Here is a 24,635-nt window from a genome sequence, read left to right as displayed (position 1 = left end):
GAATTAAGTCCAAGACAACCTTTGGACTGTTGTTTAGCTTTTCCAAGTCCTCTGTCAATTAAGATTTGCCCTCAGATAAGGTTGTAAAAAAGCAAATAGATTAGCGAGCTTGAAAGACCCTACTGAAGGTCCCAGCTAAATATAATAAAACATTCATTTTCAAAATTAATGCAAAACACAAAAATCACGGTTGTAGCTAACATATAACATTAGTGTGATATTTGAAACAAAACAGTTTCATGGGGCTGAATGAGTAGTATGAGCTGTATAATACATAAACACTATTTTTTTTCTGTTTTCAATACTTTTAAGTCCAAGTCTATGAGTAGAACCCAAATTAATACATTTTTATAGTCCTTCTTTCTAGCAACCTCCTACTTCTCTTGAAGATCCAAATTGCCTTGTCCCCAGGGTAGCTTAGACATGCACTTGATAGATGACAATTTGGTGCAGCTTCAGTGAACTGCCTTCCCTCTCAGATGCGTTCTTGCAGATGATTTTTTTCTCAAAAATAAATTGGCAGAATTATAGTAGAATGAGTATTATGTAACTTAGTTGATCTTTAATGTAATTTACCACTCAAGAACACAGGACTAATCAGATGCCCACTGTTTCTTAAAGACTCTGTATATTTTCCATATGCCTAAATTAGTATCTGAAAATTGTTATTTTATAGATGGTTGATTGTTTTGTTTTGTTTTGGTTATGTTTTGTTTGTTTTTTAATTCATTTGCCATTTGTAAAAGTTTTAATCTCACAAATTTATTTTCCTTTTATGAATCTAGAAAAGTAATAATATATTCTTTTAACCTTTATGGAACTACTGCATATTAGAAAGTGATGAGGAAAATGAAGCACAAATACTTTCATTTTCACTCTAAAATGAAAAGGTATTGGTTGGTCACAGTGACCACAATAATACAAGCACTAAATACAGTAACATACCCTGGGTTGTAAATGTACTATTCAAGTGAAAGAAAAAAAAAAGAAATAAGGAAAGCAGCGTGTGTTTTTATTTATTATTATTATTATTATTATTATTATTATTATTATTATTATTATTAGTTAAATTCTATGCTTTTTGGACATATTTGAAGTTGTTTTCATTTTTTTCTTTCTTTTTTTCTTCATTTCAATACATCAGAAATATAGCTCAATTACAGTTGGTGAACAGACCATCAAGACAGAAGTGCTTTGACAGTGAGATAAAAATTTAAGCTTTGTAATATAAACCATTCATATAAAATACATTTTATAACTAGATTAAATCTTTTCTTCTTAACTTGCTATCTGACTAATTCTCTGTATCAAAGCTGAAGTATAAACACAAGGATAATGGAAAAGTTACAATTCTTATAAAAGCTAGTTTGCTACTGCTGTTCATTCTCTTATTGCTGTCAGAGCTTCTTAGAAGTGAAGATGACCATAATCCATGCATATTTTTTTTTTATTGCATCCAGAAGAGTATCACTAAATGGCTCTTGCTATCTATGTCAGTAAGTTTGTGACTGAAGAAGAAACTGTCTCTCAGAAAAACATCTCAATCCTGAGTTAAAAACTGATGTTGAAGATTTATCAGAGTTTCTTGACAATCTGAACACTTTCTGTATTCAGAGAGACCATTTCATTTTCAGATTAAACCTTGACAACATTACTTTCCAAATCTTAGAGATTTTAATTCATGTCAGGTAGATTAAAGGCCCTTCTAAATACTACTCACGTTCTATGTAACTAATTACAGCTCTTGTCTGAATCATCTCTTAACCTTGGACTAACTAGGTCAACAGCTGCCTTTTGTGTTTCTTCCTGAACTGTAGTTTTAGATGGTAATTCATTCTTACCATTCCAGCTCTTCTTCAAAAGATGGAAAATTATTTTTTGGAGGAGTAAAGCTAGAAATGGTGGTCTCATCCATACTAAATTCAGAAGTATTTCCAAGTTCAGGTCCTCTTGTTCTACTAAAAGTCCTTTGTTTACTGAATTTAGGGACTGAGTTATTCTAGCACTGTGAGAAATTTATTTGGCTTAATTAATCAGACTTGATTTAGAGAACCTCCCTTCCACAGTTTTTGCTGTGGAAGAAAAGATTGTTTTTCCATATCTTATGCTATTTCAGAGAGAGGACCTAGGCTAATGATTTTGTAAAATTTAGGTTTGTTTTTATTTTGAGCATATCAATGGAAATAATTATTAGCACTCCAATTAATCTTCTTTTCAAATTCACTGCTGTGGAAACTGAGAGGGTAGAATATGGATCTGCTTTTTTGTTCTTTGTTTGTTTATTTGTTTAATATAACATTTTTGTGACTCTGTAAGGCTGAGATGAAGCTTTTAAAAAACTTACTAACCAGCGTACAACTTTTCCTGAAGTCTTTCTTAAGTCATGTGTTTTGGAACCATGACAGATGAAGATCTATTTCCCTCTCCCTCTTCTTATCATACAGTAAAGCTCAACTTTTATTTACCCATTCCTGTTACAGTCGTTCTTTCTAACACAAACTCTCCAGCCCTCAAATGATTTTTCTACCCTGTGTGATATTCTCCTTTGGAAATAATGTTCCTGTTCACTGCCAAAGGCAGACAGAGTTAATGAACCTTCTTAGGAGAGAAAATACCACCTTCCATAGTCACTGGAATACCATTTACCAGAAGAATACCGCCCACGGAACAGCATAGCATCAGCGCTGGCTGCTGGTCAAGAAAACCAATTACTCCTTGAATATAAACAGTGGCGTTACTAGAAGTTTATTCTTTCCTCCTCTTCCTCTTCTTCTAATGTATAAGATCCGAGACTAGCAGCTGTCTCAGTGCTGTCAGGAAGCTAAGATTTAATAACATGTGGTAACAGCTATGCTTCCGATCTATTTCCAGCCTGAACAATATGTTAACCATTGGATATAGTGCTTTATTGCTCAGGGCAGTTATTGGGAAGGACAGTGGCTTTGAGTTCCTGAGCTTACACAAGAGGAAGGGCTTATATAAGGAAATAAATAAGTCCAGCTCCCAGGATAAAGGGTATAATAGAAATGCATTATTGTCATAAGCAGCACCAGAAGCCATGAGCAGCATTCTCTGTTCCTACATAACAGACCCACAGATTTGTATGTCCTACCAAAAATCTGTTCCCTTGCTGGTTGGTTAACACATATGCAAGAGATCTGAAGCCTATTAGTGCCAATTCTGACCAGCTGTACTGCATGCATGCCACAGCCTGTTTCCTGAATGGGGTCTCCTGCCATTTGCTCCATTTAGAGAAGGTTAGGTCGAAGTCATGTAGCCAGGACAGGGTAAAAATAACATAAAATTTTACAAAGCTCTGCTTAGATATATGTGTGTGTGTGTATATACATATATATACACATTTATTTCTTTTTTGTTTTGCTACACTATGTCATAAAGAGTGATGCTCAATCAAATACTGTTCTGACATGATGTACCTCTTTATAGAGTAGATGTGAACATGTTTTCATCTTGAAAAAAGTTAAAATTACATGTGGATCTGAAAGTAATTCTAGGGCAGCAGGCAAACAAGGGTTTTTGCCTTGTTTGCCTGCTCTTTTGCCTCTGTTTTTTGCCTGCTGTTTGCCTCTTTTGAATTTCAAGCCATTGTTATTTTATTTCAAATTTATATATAAATTATACATTTCTTTTTACTGTTGCATTCATTTTGACACATTTTAAATTATACAGTATGGGGAGATATAGGGAAAGGTCTCGATAAAACATCTAGTTGAAGGAAATAAAAAATGCCATTGTACTCTAAAATTGTAGTGTGTGTAGAAGATTTGAAATGGTCGTATAATCTCTGCTATTCCACATAATTAATTAATAGATTTATTAGATTTATTATGAGTCTAATGGATTCTTCTTAAACATAACACTCTTTTCTAAGGTCAACCATACCCAAGCGGAGCCCAGATAAAATTTGAAGTGTTAGGCCTCGTTATAAGTAACTTAGGTGTTCCATAAAACAGCATTAGTGCCAGGAAGCATAAATATTAATAAAGAGTAGTGTTGCATAGTTTGGAAAGCCTGCTTGGAGAATGAACATCAGATCATTTTAATATTACAGAACTCTGCTCTCCATTCTCTGTGCTCTTAATGTCTTCTAAATGACACGGCTCCACTTTTGGCTGGTGAAAAGGTAACTGCTTCAAATGGGCTGGAATGACAGCAGGATTTTGAAGCCAATTTTTCCCAAGCAGCTGAAAGTTAATCTGTTGGCAGAACAGTTCAATGGGAGAATATATGGTGTTTTTCTCCACCTCCTTTCTTTGCAAGACTTAATTTTGCAAAACTTAAGATTTCTTAATGCCTGAGGCCATAACTTAAATAAGACCAACATGATGTAAAATGAAATGACTGCCATAGTAATCCTCAGAGGAAAAAGGTCAACCAGACATTATAATGTTTATAAGTTGTATCATACACTAATCATGCACTGATCATACACTGGGGCTCATGTAAACTGTGAGCTGCAGAGACATGAACCAAAGCTGGGTTCAACAGTCTGATTTCGACAGGAGTTGTAACACTGTCAACCACACTCCCTGTATCCCGTTTTCTGCAAATGCTATTTTTAGATAGCTTTAACTGTTAAGAAAACTTGTACACAGCCTAATTCCAACACAGGAGACAGGCTCAGAGTGGGTTGTAGTTATTGTCGTGGTTTAACCCGTCCGGCAGCTAAACACCACGCAGCCGTTCGCTCACCCTCCCCCTCCCTCTCTGGGACGGGGGAGAGAAATGGAAAGCGAAGCCCGTGAGTTGAGATAAAGACAGTTTAATAAGACAGGAAAATAACAACAACAACAACAACAACAACAACAACAACAATAATAATAATAATAATAATAATACAATGGTGATAATAGTACTACTAATAATAATATGTACAAACAAGTGATGCACAATGCAATTGCTCACCACCCGCTGACCGATGCCCAGCCTAACCCCGAGCAGTCCGGCCCCCTCCCCCCGGCTAGCCACCCCTATATATTGTTTAGCATGACGTCAGATGGTATGGAATACCCCTTTCGCTAGTTTGGGTCACCTGTCCTGGGTCTGTCCCCTCCCAGCTCTTACCGCACCCCCAGCCTGCCTGTTGGCAGGACAGAGCAAAAGGCTGAGATGTCCTTGGCTTGGTATAAGCACTGCTCTGCAACAATTAAAACTTCGGGGTGTTATCAGCACTCTTCTTATCCTAAGCCAAAACACAGCATTCCACCAGCTACTAGGAAGAAAATTAATTCTGTTCTAACTGAAACCAGGACATCTATGCTCTTTGAACCCAACTGCACCACATCTTACAGATGTTTTTAAAGGAGGATCCCATAACAGCAATATTGCATTACCTTGCAGCTACTACCCACACACCCACACACCGTTCTGCAACAGTAAATATGCAAATTCTGTAACATGTAAATATGGAAAACATTCTCTAAACACTGGAGTTAAAACACTGAAGAATTGGCTTTTAAGCAGAAACTTCATCCCCATATGAACAGAATCGGGTAATGCCCAAGGCTGCAGTATTCACAGATTTTCAGGTGAAAAAATCCCCCTCACTGGCACAGGTCATGAAACTTTCCATGCTAATTAAAATCAGTTTAGTGGTGGAGAGTCTGCCACAACTTTCATTAAATGTTTGTTACAGTGGTTTTCTACTATTCAAAGTGAAAGAGAAAGGAATTACTGACACATTGTCTGAGCAGCCTTCTAAAAATATCTACCTACATATAGAAACATGATAATAGGGACAAACACTGTAACATGGGGAATATAAATATAACATCTTTTGTCTAAAAGAAGCAGCTGAGTGTGTTAGTATAGAATGTATCATATCTGTGTTTCTTAAAATTGCCAATTATCAAGAATTGCTGATTAAAAAGAAAAATAAATTTTGAGATATATGAAAGTACTTTTAAACCATTTTCTCATTGCTAAAATGAGAAATGCAAAAATACTGTATTTCTTCATTAACCATATTATTTTTCCAATATCAAAGCAGAAATGTTGGATATATATATATATCTTCTATATTATTTCTTATATTTAGACCAACTTTCATCTTATAATGATTAAGCAATATCATCAGGATTATTTCTTACCTTAATATACCATTATTTTGAAACATCCTAGTAATATTTCTTCCCTTTGTATGCCATTTTCACCTTATCAGTTTCCTAGTACTTGAAATTCTGCTTCCAAAATTTGAATTCATTTGTACCAGCTTCACTATCTTCTTGCATTATGCAAATGAAATATACAGAAATTTAACTTATGAAGTATATAGAAATCCACGAACAAATACGAACAAATTTTAATAAAAATTAGATATGTTATATACCCCTAATATATTAAAAATTATTTATTTTTCTATGCATAGTCAGTCAGATTACTTTCCCTCATACTATTTCCCTCTACTAGTGGGAACTATTTCTGTATTTTGTCTTTGTGTTTTTGTTTGCCTTTTATCCACAGTTTGTGATATACTTCCAAACACACTTGTGAACATTAATTCAATGTCTCATTGTTCACATATTTAGCTACACCTTTATTCCTGAAAAGGTGTTTGCACAAAAGTAACAGCTTTTTGTGACTTACTCTTATTTACCTTTTGCCTCCATTCAATCACCAAACAGTATATAGTAATGTTTTGAAAAAATGCACTTACTAGTGATAAGTTGCAAATTAGAAAAAATAAATAAATAAACAGCAAGAACAGGTAAGTGTGCAAAGTCTACTGAACTGGAATATATTTTATTTGAACTGTTCATCTAACGGTGAAGAACTGGTGAAATAGCTTGTAAAATATGCTTGTAAATCAAGGATTAAATTCAAGTAAATTTTTTATCAGCTTTACATATAATAATAATTAGTCACAGAAGGCAGAGAGGACAAGAATTCCTAGTAAAACCTTTCCTTGTCTGTACTACATCTGAAATGGAGAATGACTGAGTTACATGGGAAATGTTTTGCTGTAAATGTGTATCTTCATACAGTCTGAGTAGGCAAGAAGTAGATTTTACAGCTTTTTCAGAAAAAAATAATTTTTGTAAAAATCTAGATTTTTACAGCTTTTCTGGACCTTGATAATTTAGATATGCTGAGCAGTAGATACATTAATGACAATAACCTTTATAACCTGTTAGGTAAAATGGTGACACTTTGGAGTAACAAGCAGTTGTCCATCCAATTAACTACAAAAAGTCTAGGTCGCTTTTCATTATAAGGGATTTATATGTTTATCCTTCCTTGCAAGAAATTCAGTATTGATTTCATGTTTTGGCACATGTCCAAAAGGGATAACAAGGCTTTTCATTCTCCCTTTGATATTACGAGGAGAGTTTCTAATACCCACATTGCTCAGACTAATCTAAACTTCCTATAAAGTCTTGGCAAGCTCAAAACTTTCTGTTTTCCCTGCTCCCATCTGCCCAGAGAAAAAAAATTATTACCTAGGAAAACTATTACCCAGTTTTCTGAAATCGTACATTTGCTTAGACTTGCAGAAGAGAAATAAAATAAAATAAAATAAAATAAAATAAAATAAAATAAAATAAAATAAAATAAAATAAAATAAAATAAAATAAAATAAAATAAAATAATAAAATAAAATAACTTTTGATTGGAAGATTCTTCCAATTACATTTATTTTCAAGTACAGTGAAAACCTATGTTGTCTAAATTTCAGTGTGATGAAAAAGTGTGGATGTAAGTTTTGTAAATGAAATATAAATACTGTTTTCTATATTTTTCACAATGCACCAATTACATTCACTCTTATTCCCAGAATATCTTTTGAGAAGCCATTATAGATATGACAACAGTAACCCCTAAAATGGAAAATGTCTCTGCCTTGAAGAAGAGCTTTTTGATGCATTAAACAGCTATGATAAAGAGAAGAAAAGTATATTTACAGTCTTTTTAATGACATTAAAAGACAATAGGTCCTGTTCCTTTCATTGATTGTTCATTAAGAAAACACAATGACTCTGGAATTTCATAAGAAAAAAAGTCATTAGAAGTCATCTTTCGAGTTCTCAGTTGAGGAGAGGTTTTAAGGAGCTTAGAGTACCTACTGTTGCTTCAAAATCAACAAGATCAGAGGTTTTGTTTTGACTAAAATTAAAATAATGGGATTGGATTTCTTGTAGAGATAAAGAAGAAAGCTGAGTCTGTGGAAGTGTTTTAGTGCATGAATCAACACAAGAAGATGTAGTTTTTGAAGATGGAATCAGCAAATGGATCTGTTGGAAAAAATGGAGGAGAAAATAAGAAGGAACTGAGTAGAGCATTCATTGATTTGGTGTTGGTGAATACCCAAAGATGAATCACAAAGGAAACTCAAAATGCTAAAATTCATTGTTAGTATGTTGCTGCAGTTCTTAGTTTCAGTCTTTTAAACATCTTATATTACTGCTTTTATAATTTCAGAACAACAAAATTGATCTGTTTTACTGGGCAATAGAGAGACATTTAGTTAAAATCAAACCGTGATGAATAATTTAAAATTTAATAGAAGTGCTTCCTAATCACCCTATTTTACATTCAGAAAATTGTGGTATAGTAAGGGTTCACCTGTACAGAGCACTGTGAACAGACATAACCTTATTTCCATAGTCAGAGCAGATGAAAAGCCTTTATGACCTGAACAGAGTAGCAGTAAATGTGAGCTTTTAAGTCCTTTGAAAAGGTTTTGTTGGATTGTTTGCTTGTTTCTGGAATGTTACATCTGCTTAGTATTGGCTTAGGCTCAATGCCACGGAGAGACCAAATTCCCGTCTCTCAGAGCAAAGGCTGGTGTTGTGTCTGCCTGCCGTGAACTGGTAAAAGGTACCTTAAATGATTGGCTTGAAGGCAAACAGAAATTGGATAAAAGAGGCATCACATTCTCAAACAAATGCTTATCCAAAACCTTATCTATGAGGCTACATATAATGTCTAGAGCCTTTTCCTTTCCAGTAAGAATGTTATATAAACATAAATAAACTTTTATATTGTAAATGATTTGGCTCATTTTCACAATTCATAAATTTATCTGTCCAAATGAGGACTTCTTGTCTCCCATTTCTTTATATGTTTGTCTTGCAGAGCACATGCCAGAGGCACTGGCACTAACAGACAACACAGTTATTTACCTGCATTTGAATTTATAAGGGCAGTTCTTTCTACCAACACTGTGGGCTGAATATGGTTTAACACAAGTGTAAATCTCATAGACATAGGCCTAAACACTGTTCTGATATTGTGAAATGTAACAGTCACACTATAGATGTTTGCAGCAATTCAAGTTTTTGAAAACAATAGTAAATGTAAAAATGTAGACTTTCTTTATATATATATACTTTGGTGTGTTATTTGTTTTTATGTATTCATTTTTTAATTGCTTAGCTCTTGGATGAATATGCTGCTGATCATCTTTGGATCTAAATGTTAACCTCCAGTATATGGGTTTTCATCATTAGTAAGAAATGCTCAGATCCCTATTGCCCATACAAACACAAAGAGAAAAAAAAAAAAAAAAAAAAAAAGATTTATTCAGTATATAAAATGTTTGATTTTTATTTTGTGCCAGAACAAAGGATGCTTCTGTTTTAGCATGACTATTTGTATTAATTCCAAAATAAATTTTGAGCTTTCTTTATTAAAAAAAATGGTCTGGTGATACTCTTTCTTCCAGTGGCATAAATTGCATCTACCTTTAAAGAACAAGTGGAATTACAACAGTAAACTGAACAGAGAGTAAGGGCAATAAACTTGCCAATACAGTTCCAAAATATAAACACAGAGTTCTCTAATGCTCTTAACTAAATAAAAGTGTTGGAGTTGAGTTACTAATTTCTGTAACAGAAACAGTTAAACATTACACGTATTCTCTGAAAGAATAAAGCCTGTTTATCTGTTGCATTTCAGTTTGAGTCATTGTCAAATGGCATGGACATAGCGTTTATGCAACCTGAGAAAAAGGTTCAACTCTGAAATAAAACTTTCATTACTGTCACAGGTTTCAGGAATCCTGGGTAGGTCAGCTTGTATCTTATGACACATATGTGGAGACTTTGTATGTAACTAGATTTATTCTGGTGTTTAGACTACATTAAAACTGCTGAGTAAAATACATTATCATCTACAGAGTCCACATATGATTTTTTCTAAGAACCTTGAGATGGAATAAATCTCTGCTCTGAATTTTAAAATATATTTATTGATCATGCATTATTGTAAAATGCATGTGTCTGTATCCATTTCATCATCTCTCTCAGCACCTTTGTACAATAGGTTTGTGAGAGTAAAATAAAAGTGATCATGGAAAAATTCAAATGGGATACAAGCAACAATAGGAGATGGAATATAATTTAGAATGTCATATAATTATCATATATTCCATGAATTGTATTTATAATACCATAAATATTGACACAGATTTGGAAGGAGTGAGACTTTATGCACTCAACAGAGACTGGAACAAAAACTTCAGAAGAGAGACATATTTTACAAACAGAAGCAATACATGGCATATGCTCACAAACATTTAGTTATGCTCAGGGTTACCCTGCCTTTAAACTAAAATGGCTGAGTAAAAGCCTATTCTGAATCATTGGTGTCTGCATTTACAGTGTCTTTACCATGCTTCAGCATCATCATCAGAAAGTGTGAGCAAAGTGCCATCAGCAGCTGTACTGCTGATTCGGATCTGGTCGGCTTGCCAGGGTCAGGAGCCTTCATTTCTCTTTGATTTTTTTCACAAAATATAAGTTTAATATAACATAGGAAGTACTGTAAGATAATCAGGCCAGTTGCAATAAAGAAGAGACTTAACTGTTGAATTAAAATAAGCAACAAGATTATTACTTTTCTTCTAGATGCTTGTCAACTTCAGCTGATTATTAGCCTTAGTATAGCAACCGTGCTTAGGGCTCCATTCTTCTGGTTGCTATATTGCTCCAAGCTACAGATAATAAGGATCTACATGAAAGTTACAGTATTTTTCCTAGAAAAAGTTCATTAGAAGGTTACACAATGCAAAATGGCTGTACAGAGCTAGAAATAGTGCCAAGATTAACTATCTTTTGAAGCCATATGCTCAATGGATGTGATGGTATTTTTGTCCAGCTTCTTTGCATAAGGAGAAATGCTGAACAATTACTGGGGATTCTGTTTTGGCCACAGTAAATGTAACCTTAGCTATTAACGCCTTGGCCAGAATGATTTTCATCCTATTGTAGAACATGCCTCCTTTTTAATTCTGCCATGAAAAAAATACCAGTGAACTTCCATAGCATGTGCTGTTTCTCACAGACTGAGAGACGTGTTAAATATAGTCCAGTATTTAATATATAATAAAAATGTTACATCAAATGAAAGATGTGTATGGATAAATGCAGTAATCTATGTTGTAGTGGATAAATGAAGTAATTTATGTTGTAGTTATGAACAATGTAAGTGCATTGATACAAATCTGTTCAAGTCCTACCTGATTATAAAATCTTGCCCTTCCAGATTTCCAGCTTGAGCACAATTCAATGTGGCAACAAAGAAATTATTTTTACCCTCCAATGATGGTCTAGTGGCCAATATGAAGAAAACTGAAACTCTGGTTCCTATGGTAAGTGGATATAACTAGCAAACAAATCACAGGAGAAAGGTAATCAGCTTATTCATAAAATACTTTCAGCGAAAAGAATGCAGGCAGTAGAAAATACTAGTCTTTGGTCTCCCTGAATGAGAAAACATAGGCAGTGAAAAAAGACAGGACAACCTTCTTTCCTCAAGCTACAGGCTATCTTTATGCTGCCTTGCATTTAGCTGGCTTGGTATTTGGCTGCTCTGTAACACATACTGGTTTAGCATGAAACACATATTGGTATTTAGCATGAAATGCATATTGGTATTAGCATGAAACTCACAGTGCTACTAACATCCATAGATACATTCATCTCCTCTGAGTAGACCTACTTTGGTGCAGAGAGTAGTGATCCTTGACATGTTTTAGACAAGGCTGGAGAGAGTTACCATGCCATATGTGTGAAACAATTTGCTTCACCCCTCAACCTGGCTGAAAGGGTATTAAAGATGACAACAAATTAGGAGTAGACTATGAGGTGTTCTACAGTAAATAGCTGAATAGCACAGAAACAATCTGTGCTGTGAGACTCCTTGACTTACATGTACTTTTCTTAGAATAAATTGTTCACACACAAACAAAGCTACAAAAACACAACCTCCCCAGCTCCTCTACACATCAGTTACTTCTCTATGGTTGGACAACAAAATATATATGTTATGTTCCAGAGCTCAGCTACCATCTTAATAGCAATAGTGCCCCCAGAGAGGAGAAACAAAATGAAACAAAACAAAACAAGAACAGTGTTCAAATAATTTTGAAAAAAAAAAAAAAAAAAAAAAGGGACATTAAAAAGTAAAAGAAACTCCTTATTAGGATAGGTCTTTTTTGTTTTGTTTTGTTTGTTTCTTGTTTGTTTGTTTTGTTGTTGTTTTTGCTTGGTTGATTGCTTGGTTTTTGAGAGAGAACATGGCTTTCAAATAACAAATCTTATTCAGAAATGTGAAGTGAAGAACTACTCTCTACGAAAAAAATATCTGTACTGGGTGCAGATACATCTGAATAAACCTATTTTGTTCACTAATGTCATACAACTCGCTGTATTCCACTCTCATCAATATCCATCTACTATCTCTTATTTCTTACTTAGATTGCAAGTATTTTGTGGGCACCTTCTTACTCGTTTCTGTACACACTCTAGCATGAGGGAATCTTGTTCTGTTGGCAATTCCCTGAACACAAAGTAACAATAGTAGCAACTATTGTGTTATCTCTGGACAAAAGTGTAGAAACGTTATCACTGAAGGAAAATAAAGAACTGTCAGCCAAATAATTGGATTTAATTAACTTTTATGTAGAGTAAAGATTTGGTACAAGTTGATACAACAATTTAAAATAAATGAAATTTTAAAGAGCCAATTATAATTGTAATAATTTATAAAGTGTTAGTCATATAATGGATATTGCAATATGCAGGCAGCAGTATTCTGAAGTGCTGAAGTGGACCTGTAGTCTAGAGCTGTGCAGTCAAGAACACTATTTTCTACTGCAAAAGTCACATATGCAGTATTTCCTAGTTGTTTCAGCATTTCAGTAGACACATACATAAAATGGTTTGGTGATATTCAAAATATACCTAGATTCTTTTTTATTGACTAGCATTTTCTTGAGACTAATACTTTTCCACACCTGATACATTTTGACTCAGAGACACCAATAAGATGTCATTTTGATTACATACAAGTTGTGCAATTAAATACAATATAAATTTTATCCACGTGTGTTTAAAAATAAGACAAAGCTTATATTTTGTGCAAATTTGTTTTCCTTTATGATTCTAGGCCTACTCTTAGATAATCAGTGATTTTCATTTTATGTCAAACATGGGCAGAGAAAAAGAAAAAAAAAAAAAGTAAATTCATACAAGGAGGAATAGTCAGAGAGAAAATCTGCTGCTGATTTCTGAAACTATGAAATTGTTTCTTACTTGAAGTCACAGAGAGAGGAAAAGCTGGTCCTAGATAGACATATTGCATTTCACACATATGACCTTGACAAATGACACACCTTTGTCCAGAAGTGTAGTGATAGGACAAGGACTAAGGGCTTTAAACTGAAAGGGTAGTTCCTTCACTGTAAGGGTAGTGAGGCCCAACAAGTTGCCCAGAGAACTCCTTGATGCCCCATCCCTGGAAGAGTTTAAGGCCAGGTTGGATGGGGAGAACCTGTGGGGAGTTGTCCCTGACCATGGCAGAGGGGTTGGAATTAGGTAATCTTTAAAGTCCCTTCCAATCCAAATTATTCTATGATTCTATGACCTTACAAAAATAATAAATTATCACTGTGTGATTTGAGGGAAACCTCATGACAGAAAATTTAATTTTACAAAGATTTTTCTCCTTTATATTTTTAATTGGGTCACTTTGCTGCATTCTTCTAGTACATTGTTCAGTAACTGTCTGAATCCTTACCACGTAAAGTATTAATTTTGTGTATGTCACTGTTAGAAACTAGTGCTGGGATCAATAATTGCGATTATACTGATCATAGAATTTCCTACATAAAAATAATATATATAATGTTACAAGAACTATATTATTTCAGGTGAACACTCTGAGAAGTGATTCATTAAAAGTTTATGTCCTTACTGTGAACGAAAACAAACAGAAAGATGCTTCTAATAATTACTTATTAGGAAATTGTATTTCTAGACTTTCTACAGAACAACTGTAGGTTTTTAATAAACTACAACTGTGGTGATGTCCTGCCCTCTCAGTCCCACAGTCAGTAATTCAAATGTGCTTGTAACTCAGAGATGATAGCTACTGACAGCTGGAGATAAGGTGACAAATAGCTTTTCCAGTTGAGACACTGACATAATTGAAATGTGCTGCCAGGGTGCAACAGAAAAGAAAGCATGGATAAGCAGCAGTAAAACCCAAGTGAAGGGTACAGTTCTTCCACTACCTTGCTTTTACTGGCACAGCAGTTTTAGATTGTTCAGGTCAGCTGTGATAATTGTGATCCCCTAATGGGATTGCCATCACACTGGAAACAGAGTGGATTGATCTTTCATTAAACATTTACAAAGCTCACATGGTAGCCATAGAAGATGAAACATGAAAATTCCACAGAGGTAGTAAAATGCCATAGAGGTACTAAAGTTTACAGGAACATTCCACTTTAGAACTTTCATGATAACATGTTGGGGAAATATAACCTAAACTGTATTTTAAGGTTCTATTTACTTTAAGTAATCCTAGGATTATTTATCAAAACACTCTACTATATTTGTTCAGCCAACAGCTTGGATGCAAATAGTTTCATATAGTTGACAAGGCTTGGCACTGAAAACCAGACCTGTAAGAGATCTTATCTCATTTTCACAGATGACTCAGATTTTTTACATACTCATATGCTTTTTACAGTTTACTATACTTATATACCTTTGAAAAGTAGCAGAATATATCTGTATTTTTTATTTTATATATATTACTTTTTTTTCTAGCAACTATTCTGGGATACAAAATATGTCACTAACCAGTCTGTTCTTGACCTTATGATGTTTGGGAAGGGGCTTTAGGGACTTTGAGACTAAAATATGTTTTACATCAATCATATAGTCATTGCAAATGGCATTTTTTTAAACACAGAGGAAAATACCTTGGAGCCTCAGTTTTCCCATCTGTAAAATGATAGGGATTGAAACATTTATTCCTTACTTTATTATGTCTTAGATGAAAGGCATAATAATTCTATTTGTAAAATGTTATTCAAGGCACAGTTCTGTGCCACCCTATAATAAAAAATGTCTACACTGGGAATATAATTTATACCTTTCTTCAACAAGAGAAGAGTAGTATTTTAAAAGAAGCTGCTCAGGAAGAACATAACCTAATAAATAGTTGTTTACAAGGAATAAACTGGAACATTTGTAGAGAACCTTCTTGGCCACTATTGTTTTCGTCCCTTTGTTCTTTAGAATTAGAGATATTGAATTTCTCAATATTCTGAGAACAAGTTTGGGATTTCCAATACTCTTTTCAGCTAATCATGGTCATTCTTGATTAGACTGACAGATAGTCTATGGGTAAGAATTTCCCTCTTAATCCTATTATACCGCAAAATACACTATCATGTTCTTGGGATGACAAAATGCAGAGTGAGTCAAATACTCCATCTAGGGACCAGCAAGAACAGAGCTAATGCTCGGAGGAAAATCACAGCTGCATAGACAGCTAATCTTTTGAGGACAGTGTGTCTGGAACCAGGTGGGAAGAATTAAGAATTCCTCAGAGCATTTAAAGATGGTTTTATTTAAGGAAAGGCTCTTATGTACCTTTTTTTACCTGCTTTTCAGGTGAGGGGAATGACATATAGAGAAAAAGAAAGAGAAGGGATGCTTAGGAATGCTGCTCCTGCCAACTACAGACAATCAAAAGGCTCTATACATATTTTTGAGATAAGCCCTGCAGAGAAGGACTTGGGAATTCTGGTGGACGAAAAGCTTGGTATGAGCCAGCAGCATGTGCTTGCAGCCCAGAAGGCATCCTGGGCTGCATTAACAAAGGAGTAGCCAGCAAGGGAGGGAAGTGATTGTCCCTGTCTGCTCTGCCCTTGTTAGGACCCACTTGGAGGGGGTCCCATTCCTAGAAGTGTTCAAGACCAGGTTGGAGGAGGCCCTGTGAAACCTGGCAATCTAGTGGGTGGCATCCCTGAGCATGGAAGGGGGGTTGGAACTGTATGATCTTTAAGGTCTCTTCCATCCCAAGACATTCTATGATCCTATTCCTTCTACAAAAGTAATTTTCAATGAGGCTGGGGATACTCTTTGAATAGTTTGCAGGAAGGTTCTGTATTTGGTCTGGTATTTTTAAGGGACCTCACTGCACTTTGATTCAGTAGTGAAGCTTCATTAGTTCTATGCAATTGTTGTTTCTTTGAACTGATGTATCTTGCTTGTCCTCCTTGAGACAGTTAAGTTGCAATTATCTGTATTTCTGTACAGATGTACACGGGCCTATAAGCTATACTAAGTCAGTTAATGAGAAACAAATATAAACCTGTTATCCAGAAAATTACCATGGTATCATAGGATGACCTAAATGCTATATTTATAAATAGTCAAAAAGATGGCAAAAGTCAAAATCAACAAGATTCAAATATAATTACTTTCATAGTTAAATAGGCCACATCACTTATGCAAGCCTCCGATGTTATTGGGAAGGTGAAAATGAGTATGGGTTAGTTTTAACATCTTTACATCAAGCTGTCAGTCATATTACTGACATCAGCAAATGTATTTTATTCACAGCAATGGAGTTGAGATTAGAGGTGTGCTTGATTTTGTTATATTTTCACAATTGTATATATCATCATGTTGAACTGAAGTTGTATCTGTCAAGGTTAAATCCTCACTAATAAAAATGAAGCCTTCACACAGGCTTTATGCTAAACAGACAGAATAGGAGGATGGATATCTTATCTTTTGCCTGCTAAGCTTCTTTTAATTTCTACTTAGTTTTTACTGAAACAGGTCTCTTATCTCAATACACATCTAAGTACGCATAGGTACCTTGCACTTGGTGCTTGTTAGGGAAACACTCATAGCCAGACCCAGAACACCTCTAAGACAAGATACATTTATTGACAAGATATGAAGAAAGTTGTTGGATCCAAGTGTAGGGGCTTCTGTGATAAATTTAGCTCATCTATCTATACAGAACACTAACACTGGTAATGGTAAAAAACAATCAGAATACTGCATGACAGCATGAAAGCTCATTAATCAACAAACTCTTTTTTTTCTGTAGGGTTGGGGGGGCTAATCTGCCCCTATCTTACAATTAATAATGATAAATCAGATAATTAAACAATTTTTGTTGAAATAATGCCTTCCAAACATATCAAACAATGTAAATGTGTTAAATTGTATAAAAATAAAAGATGGAAACAATGGATTTTGCAAAAATCTACAGTCACTTTGCTAGTGTGAATGGAGATAAATTTAATGATTAAATTTAAAGATGGATTCATTTTAATTTAAGGTGAAATCTGGTCCACTATTTCAGTATCTGCTTCAGTAAGCAGCAGATATGCTACATGTTTGTATTACTCTTTCTGCTTTCCCTCTCTCACCTGTCCAATGATTTAATAGATTAAAGAAGATTTAAAAAAAAAAAAAAAAAAAAAACAGTATAAAAATTACAAATGCATATCTTCATTTTATCTATACCTAGAAATTTAAATATCTTTCTCCCTGAGGTGTCTTTACAAGGATGAGCCATCAAAGTGCTTTCAATCACTCAAATAAGACAGTAATCTTCTAAATGCAAGTTTGGAAACATAGCTAATGATGTAAATAAAGATTAGTGTGAAGAAGGTCAGATATGGCAAGGGAATGAGAAATGCATAATGTTTGTTCTGCACCTGCTATAGGTATGCAAATTTGCCATGAGCCACTGGAGGCCTCCTAGCACTGGGAGGTGTCCTCAGTAATGAGAAAGAAGTTGCTTTTTTCCCATCATCAAAGACAGACATTTTTCTAGTCTTATCCAGTGTCTAATAAACATATTTCAGGATACTGATATTGTGTGAGATTATTTTGAACCTTGGGATTCAAGACCCTCTGAGATTCTTACATGTGGTTCTGATACTACCTAATAATATACAAAGGCAAAGTTATTCAACATTGACAAAATGTCACTATCTGAAATGTTTTGGTACTTAGCAGGCATCAGTCACTAAAGAAAAGTGAATTGTAAGTGCCTGTTGACTAATTTGCAGTATATATAAATAAGTGTTTATCTATAATTTTCATATAAGATATGTAGTGTATATCTATATTTAATTTTACATGGTATATTTAAGAGGTATAAGCTAATCATACATTAAAATACCTAAATTAATTTTAAATTATAAAGCCATTAATAATCTCTGAGGAAAACCCTACTCTAAGCAAACTTAAAAACTAAAATGTGTCAGAACAGCTGACAATACCATGAGTTTAGATCATATGATTGATGTTATAGATCTTAACAGAGTAAAGAGAGCATTAGCAGATAGAAATGATTTTTCATACCATATGCTAAGATTAAAGAAGCAAATGATAAAATGGACCCTAAATTTAATGATGTCCTCTATCAGTCTAGTCTATTACAGTTCACTACAAACCCCACTGAAGTAAATGAAGAGACACTCACAAGATAAATCCACAAGCCACAAAGGCTTTTAAATGGTATTTTTACTCTTCTTCTCTTAACAGTGATTTAAAATTACATTTTAGTCAATTATTCACAAGATATGTTTGATCAATTTGAATTCTCTTGATTCACTGCATTTTTGTTAACAGATTATTTTTCATAGCTTATTCACTATTTACATGTACTGAGACTATTTTCCTTGTATTTTGTACAGGAAATAATTCACTGTATATATTTAACACTTTAATCATAGAGCCAGTAAGCTGTGATTGGTACATGAATCTTCTTTAATTGGATTAGCATAACTGGTACGCAAGCAGATGTATGGCTGAACTGAAATCACACGAGAACATACTGCTCTGTCAATTTCAAATTGAATTTCTGTGGCTTTGGGAAGAGAACATTTTTTTTTTTCCAAAATTGTACAATAAAATGGATACCAATGTATTTATAGACCCGGTATGCACACAAAAACAGGATTATTCACTCCGAATTAAAAAAAAAAAAAAAAAAAAAAAAAAAAAAAGTATCTGAAACACTTGATGGAGAGGAACAGGCCATCCCATTACAAACTATGCATATGAAAAACTAGCTTATATATTTGATATCAAATTCTTCTAAAAGAATTGGATCAATATAAAGTTACCACAGCCAGACATCCAGATGGTGTTGATTTCAGCCAACTAAAATTAGCTGCATTGGTCTTGGCTCACTTATCTATTCCTGTTGTTTAATGTGATTTTCTGGAGAGCTGGATAACAGACAAAATTATACCCCATTCATTACAGATGTGACTCCATTTTTTTCCAATTAAAGTATATTACAGTGGAAACTCTTTTTTATTGAAAGCATACATGAAATTGAATTTTAACCAGTAGTTACATTTTCTATGATAAAAGCAGTATATCTGCTTTTCAATCAATTTTCAGAATAGACATATTCAATTTTTATTTTATCAATCAAAATCTCAGATGACTTTAACAGAATAACTAATGACCTTTTAATATAACCTGAATATATCAGCCTTGAAGGTTTCAGATATGATTAATTCTCCTTTGTTATTTATTTATTGCTATTTCAGTAGTGCCCCTGTACCTAAGCTACATTATAACAAGGTTATTATATAAACTACATGTCACAGCACATGGCAGCTAGAATTCACACAGCCTCTTATTAATAGTCAAATACGTGAAAATGAAATATTTTGCTGTCTTATTTTATAGATAATGGGCCATGCTATGTGATCATAAACTGTGCATCTACAATATATGTGAATGATAGGAAATTGTCTCAAGAAAAAAAAAAAAAAAAAAAAAAAAAAAAAAAAAAGCTTACTGATGTTAAATATGCCCGAATGAAAATACCTATAACTTAAATTAATAGGTGTGACTTATTATTTAGTGATTATTAGTGTATAATGCTGTTTTAAGGCCTCTATTGAGGCAAGCTGAAAGATATTTCTGAAGCACAGTGATCACAGGTTTTTTAACTCACAGATCTATATTTATTTCCAGATGTACTAGGTCATCAGAATCAAAGGCAAAAAGGCAGAACTGAAAATGTTTGAAGTTCAAAGTGCACGTGTATTGACTCAGAAAGGTCTTTGTCAGTTAATCTGTATGTCTCTCTATTGCAATCTGAACTGTAACTTGTTAGAAGTATTTCTTGATACTTTTCACACATCTTCTTAAGCAATATCATAAGTAAACAAAAGTGACAGGAGTTTTGTCAGAATGCCTTCTGGAGGTTCCCTGACAGAGAGCAAGCTTGCTAGCAAAGACAAATATGAAGGTGTAGTCTTTGCTTAATTTTGTTCTGTATGGAAAAAAATAATTATTATACACTATAAAACAGAGTGTTCACAGACTTTTGTTTTGATGGAAGGATTTACACTGTTACTGTCTTGGAATTTTTTTTGGCAAACAACTTCTAAAAAAAAAAAAAGAGGCAGTTCAAATCTTCTTGTTAATTGGACAAAATGCTACCAATTTTGACATTAAGCATATGTGGGAGAAACATTCAAATTTTCATTAAATTTCATTTTACTTTAAAACTAAAGACTGACCAAGTGCATTAGTTGCAGCCATATACATCAGGATTGAATTACAAATTTAATATAACTTGTAGACTACAGTGGAGTCCACTCAGTTGTGTTCACCTCATACTGTAGTTATATTAGGTGCATGTTCTGTGTACATTTACTTTATTATTCTGTAAATTCAACTTAGAAAGTGAACACAAAATTCAGAATGAGCTTAATGTAGCAAAAATCCATTTGTGAAGGCAACTCTTTCAACAAGTATTACAATCTGATATGACCAATTAATTCTGTGTCTATTATTTAAGTTAGAAATTCAAACTATACACTAGTAGATAACAATGTAATCAAAATGCTGAAGCTGATGACACCAAGGTCATGATTGTAAATGAGATGTTGTATATCAGTATATCTGTCCCTAAAAGAAAAAATAAATTACAGAATCACAGAATTTCTAGGTTGGAAGAGACCTCAAGATCATTGAGTCCAACCTCTGACCTAACACTAACAGTCCCCACTAAACCATTTCCCTAAGCTCTACATCTAAACGTCTTTTAAAGACTTCCAGGGATGGTGACTCCACCACTTCCCTGGGCAGCCTGTTCCAATGTCTAACAACCCTTTCGGTAAAGAAGTTCTTCCTAAGATCCAACCTAAAACTCCCCTGGCGCAACTTAAGCCCATTCCCCCTCGTCCTGTCACCAGGCATGTGAAAGAACAGACCAACCCCCACCTCTCTACAGCCTCCTTTAAGATACCTGTAGAGTGTGATAAGGTCGCCTCTGAGCCTCCTAGCACAGTGACTACAGAGTAGGGTGAAGAAGTGTACACATATCTGGGGTTGTCTGGAGCTGAAATGAGAGGGGCATTGTCCTTTACCTTCATCAGTATTTTTAACATATAAGGTTTTCTTCTGTATTGGAAAGTGATTATAAATGAATTTCTAAAACTAGTCTGTCTTGAAGTTCATTTTTCTGTATTCTCTGAGTGCACAGTTGACACATGGTGGCAAATATTACCCTCTGTTACACTTCAGTGGAATTCTGTCTATTTTCCCCAGTGCCCAATTTACAGTGGAGAAGTAGCTTATAGCAATCACCTTCCTCCAAGTGTTCTGTTTATCATTTCTCTGTTTCTGTGCTTGATAGTTTCTCTGTGAGGAGTCGCAAGACATTTCCATTTTCTTTCATGTGTATTTTCCTGCTATTTCATTATCATCTGCTAAATAGCATTGCAGCACATACTTAAAGGAATTGTCTGGGATAACAAGCACCACACTACTGAGAATGTGCTGAGATGGCTGCATATGCACCAACTATATAATTGCTTCATTTTTATCTTATCTTCCTCTGGGTTTGTTTTTCTCTCTTTTTGTATCTGGTTACCATCGCTCTAGTTTTGGAAATAAGTTCTTTTTTAATTAGGGCATTCCTGAAGTATCTGTATCTTGAAAAAGGCATTGAGGGGATTCTATCTCTCTCTTGCCACTAGGAGTTGTGTCTTCTTCCCTCAGTGCCCACTTGCCATCTGCATTCAGGCAACTGCATCTATATCTCTGACAAAATTAGCTGTTCTCCACAGGTAAAAGGCTTGAATTTAAAGTCTGTTTCCTTGTTTCCTCACACCTTTTATCACCACACAAGTACAGGCAGAACAAGTATTCACAAAGGCCAGTTTTCAGTCCAAAAAACTAGTCTCAGGAAGATCAAGGAAAGTCCTAACTCCTGAGCAATTCAACCTTTTTCATGTACAGTTATAATCTTACTCAGGTTTTCTTTAGCTAAAAGTCTTACTTTTTTCCATTTGTTCTCAGCTTTCATGGTAAAGAATTACTTTTCTCATTATAATCACTAGCTTTTCTTCATAAGATACTGAACAGCTCAGAAATGACTTTGAGTATGCCCTTCCCCCATTTCACCAATCAGTTGGCATGGTGACGCAACAGCTGCTGCAAATTACAGGAAAGCTGCTTAACAGGGACATTTCAGAGAAAAGTTAATGCTGAAGAAACCACTAAATTTGCAATCATAGCATTTGTTCTTTAGGCCACTGTGTTCTTATGACAGCAGATAAAGGAAAAATATTTTGGAAGTGTTGCAACTGATGTATTAACAAGCTTGTGTTGAGAAACAAGCCATGATGTGATCCAACACATTCTGTTGTTTCATGGATTCATGATGATCAGAGATGAAGCCTACACAGGTCAGCACCACACAGATCCAGAGACACTGAGGTGCAGCTGATGCTGTTGCCTCAGCTTTGAACGTCTCTTTCTCTGTGTCCTTGCACACATTATCGCATCCCCAACAATCAAAAATGTGGAAGTTTAAGCCTGTCGTATAAAATCATAATATTCATTCTTCCAAAGGTGGTCTCAGCTCTGGAAATTGTTTGGTGACCAAACGATGAATCAAGTCATAATGTGTCTGACAATAATGTATGCCAGAACAAGAGCTAGGTCCATTCTCCTCTTCCCATCCTCCTCATGAGTAGATAGACGTAGGCCAAAAAGCACTAAAATCTTTCTCATGCTGTGTTGTTTGGATTGTTTGGGATTTAAGGACGGTATGTTTGCCAGATAACTGCCTTTCCAGAACTTATACCATTTTTAATAGTGCACTTTATTTGAAGAACTCTTTTCATACATTTCCTAAGTCCGATTTGGAAATTCCTAGTGGCATCTGAAGATCAGAGACAATTCTATCCATTCTTTTTGCTAGATTTTTTTTTCCTGGTATTCTGCTTTTTCCAACTGTCACTTTTTTCCTGATTTTTGTTAACAACCATGAAGAGATCTAAAAGATCCTTTCCCCAGATGCCTCCCTTCCCCTGTCAGCAGACATTTCTGTCTTTTTTTTTTTTATTGACTATTTGCATTTGCAGCTAGAACTTAACAAATCTTCAGAAATTAAACTGAAATTCCCTAATCTTCTGTTTTAAAAAGAGGTGAGTGTCTACTTTTAAAATTACTAATGTTCCTTTGAATTGATTTGTGCTTGAATTTGATCGTGTATATGCTACTTTTCTGTGTAGAACACACCTTCTTGCAAATGAACAGTATTCACACTAAAATGAGATTTACAATGGAAATGCTGACATAATGCAGCAGAAAAGCTAATGCTATTGAAATTATGCAGGATTAAATAACCAGAAAGCAAGACTTGAAAAACCGAATCAGGTGCAATACATTCTCTCATACATATTATGTTCTTCTTACAACTCTGACATTCTCCTTTTGCAGTGATGAGATCCCGATGGTTTTAACTTATGTTTTTTGGAAATATTACACCACATGCTGAGAAACGTGTTTCCAAACTCAGATACTTAGCAAAACAGAGAGTAGTTAAAACTAGACAATGATACCATTGTTCAGCATGACTGAAAGTTTCAATCCTGACCTTTCTCTCACATCTCCAACTTTTTTTTTTTAATGAATTAATTTAGTATTTATATCAGCAATATTCCATGCTTTTCAGAAGTAGATTGAAAAGTATTCCAGGAAAGGTTTGTCTTCATAGCAGAGGAGATGCAAAGTGAACTGACCAAGGCTATTCAAGATACAATTGGCAGACACAGAAATGGAACCACTAATGGAAACACTATAAGCATTACTAGTTCTTTTATCCCAAAAATGTTCAAATGGTGAAAGCACCAATATGAATAGATTTTAATTTGGCTTTTACTGCTGTTATATATACATATATATACATATATTCTTGGAATGTTGTATATAGCATACATATTCATGGAGGACAGAGTCAACTGAGTAACACTTTCCAAAAAGGGATTTTTATCTCTTTTTTCTTTCTTTCCTTCTTATTAAAAG

At 34.4% G+C, this 24,635-nt stretch overlaps 1 protein-coding gene across 2 annotated transcripts in view; it reads right to left on the bottom strand.

Annotated features, from left to right (window-relative positions):
* The window catches only part of BRINP3 (BMP/retinoic acid inducible neural specific 3), a gene marked incomplete at its 3' end in the record, with an annotated part of 206,172 nt that overhangs the window by 86,599 nt on the left and 94,938 nt on the right, over positions 1–24,635 (bottom strand). The window lies entirely within an intron of this gene.

This window comes from Aythya marila, assembly GCF_965140915.1.
Source record: "Aythya marila genome assembly, chromosome: 8".
Taxonomy (NCBI): Eukaryota; Metazoa; Chordata; class Aves; order Anseriformes; family Anatidae; genus Aythya; species Aythya marila.
The sequence above is the reverse complement of the archived record's forward strand: the minus strand, read 5'-3'. Positions and strand labels throughout refer to the sequence as shown.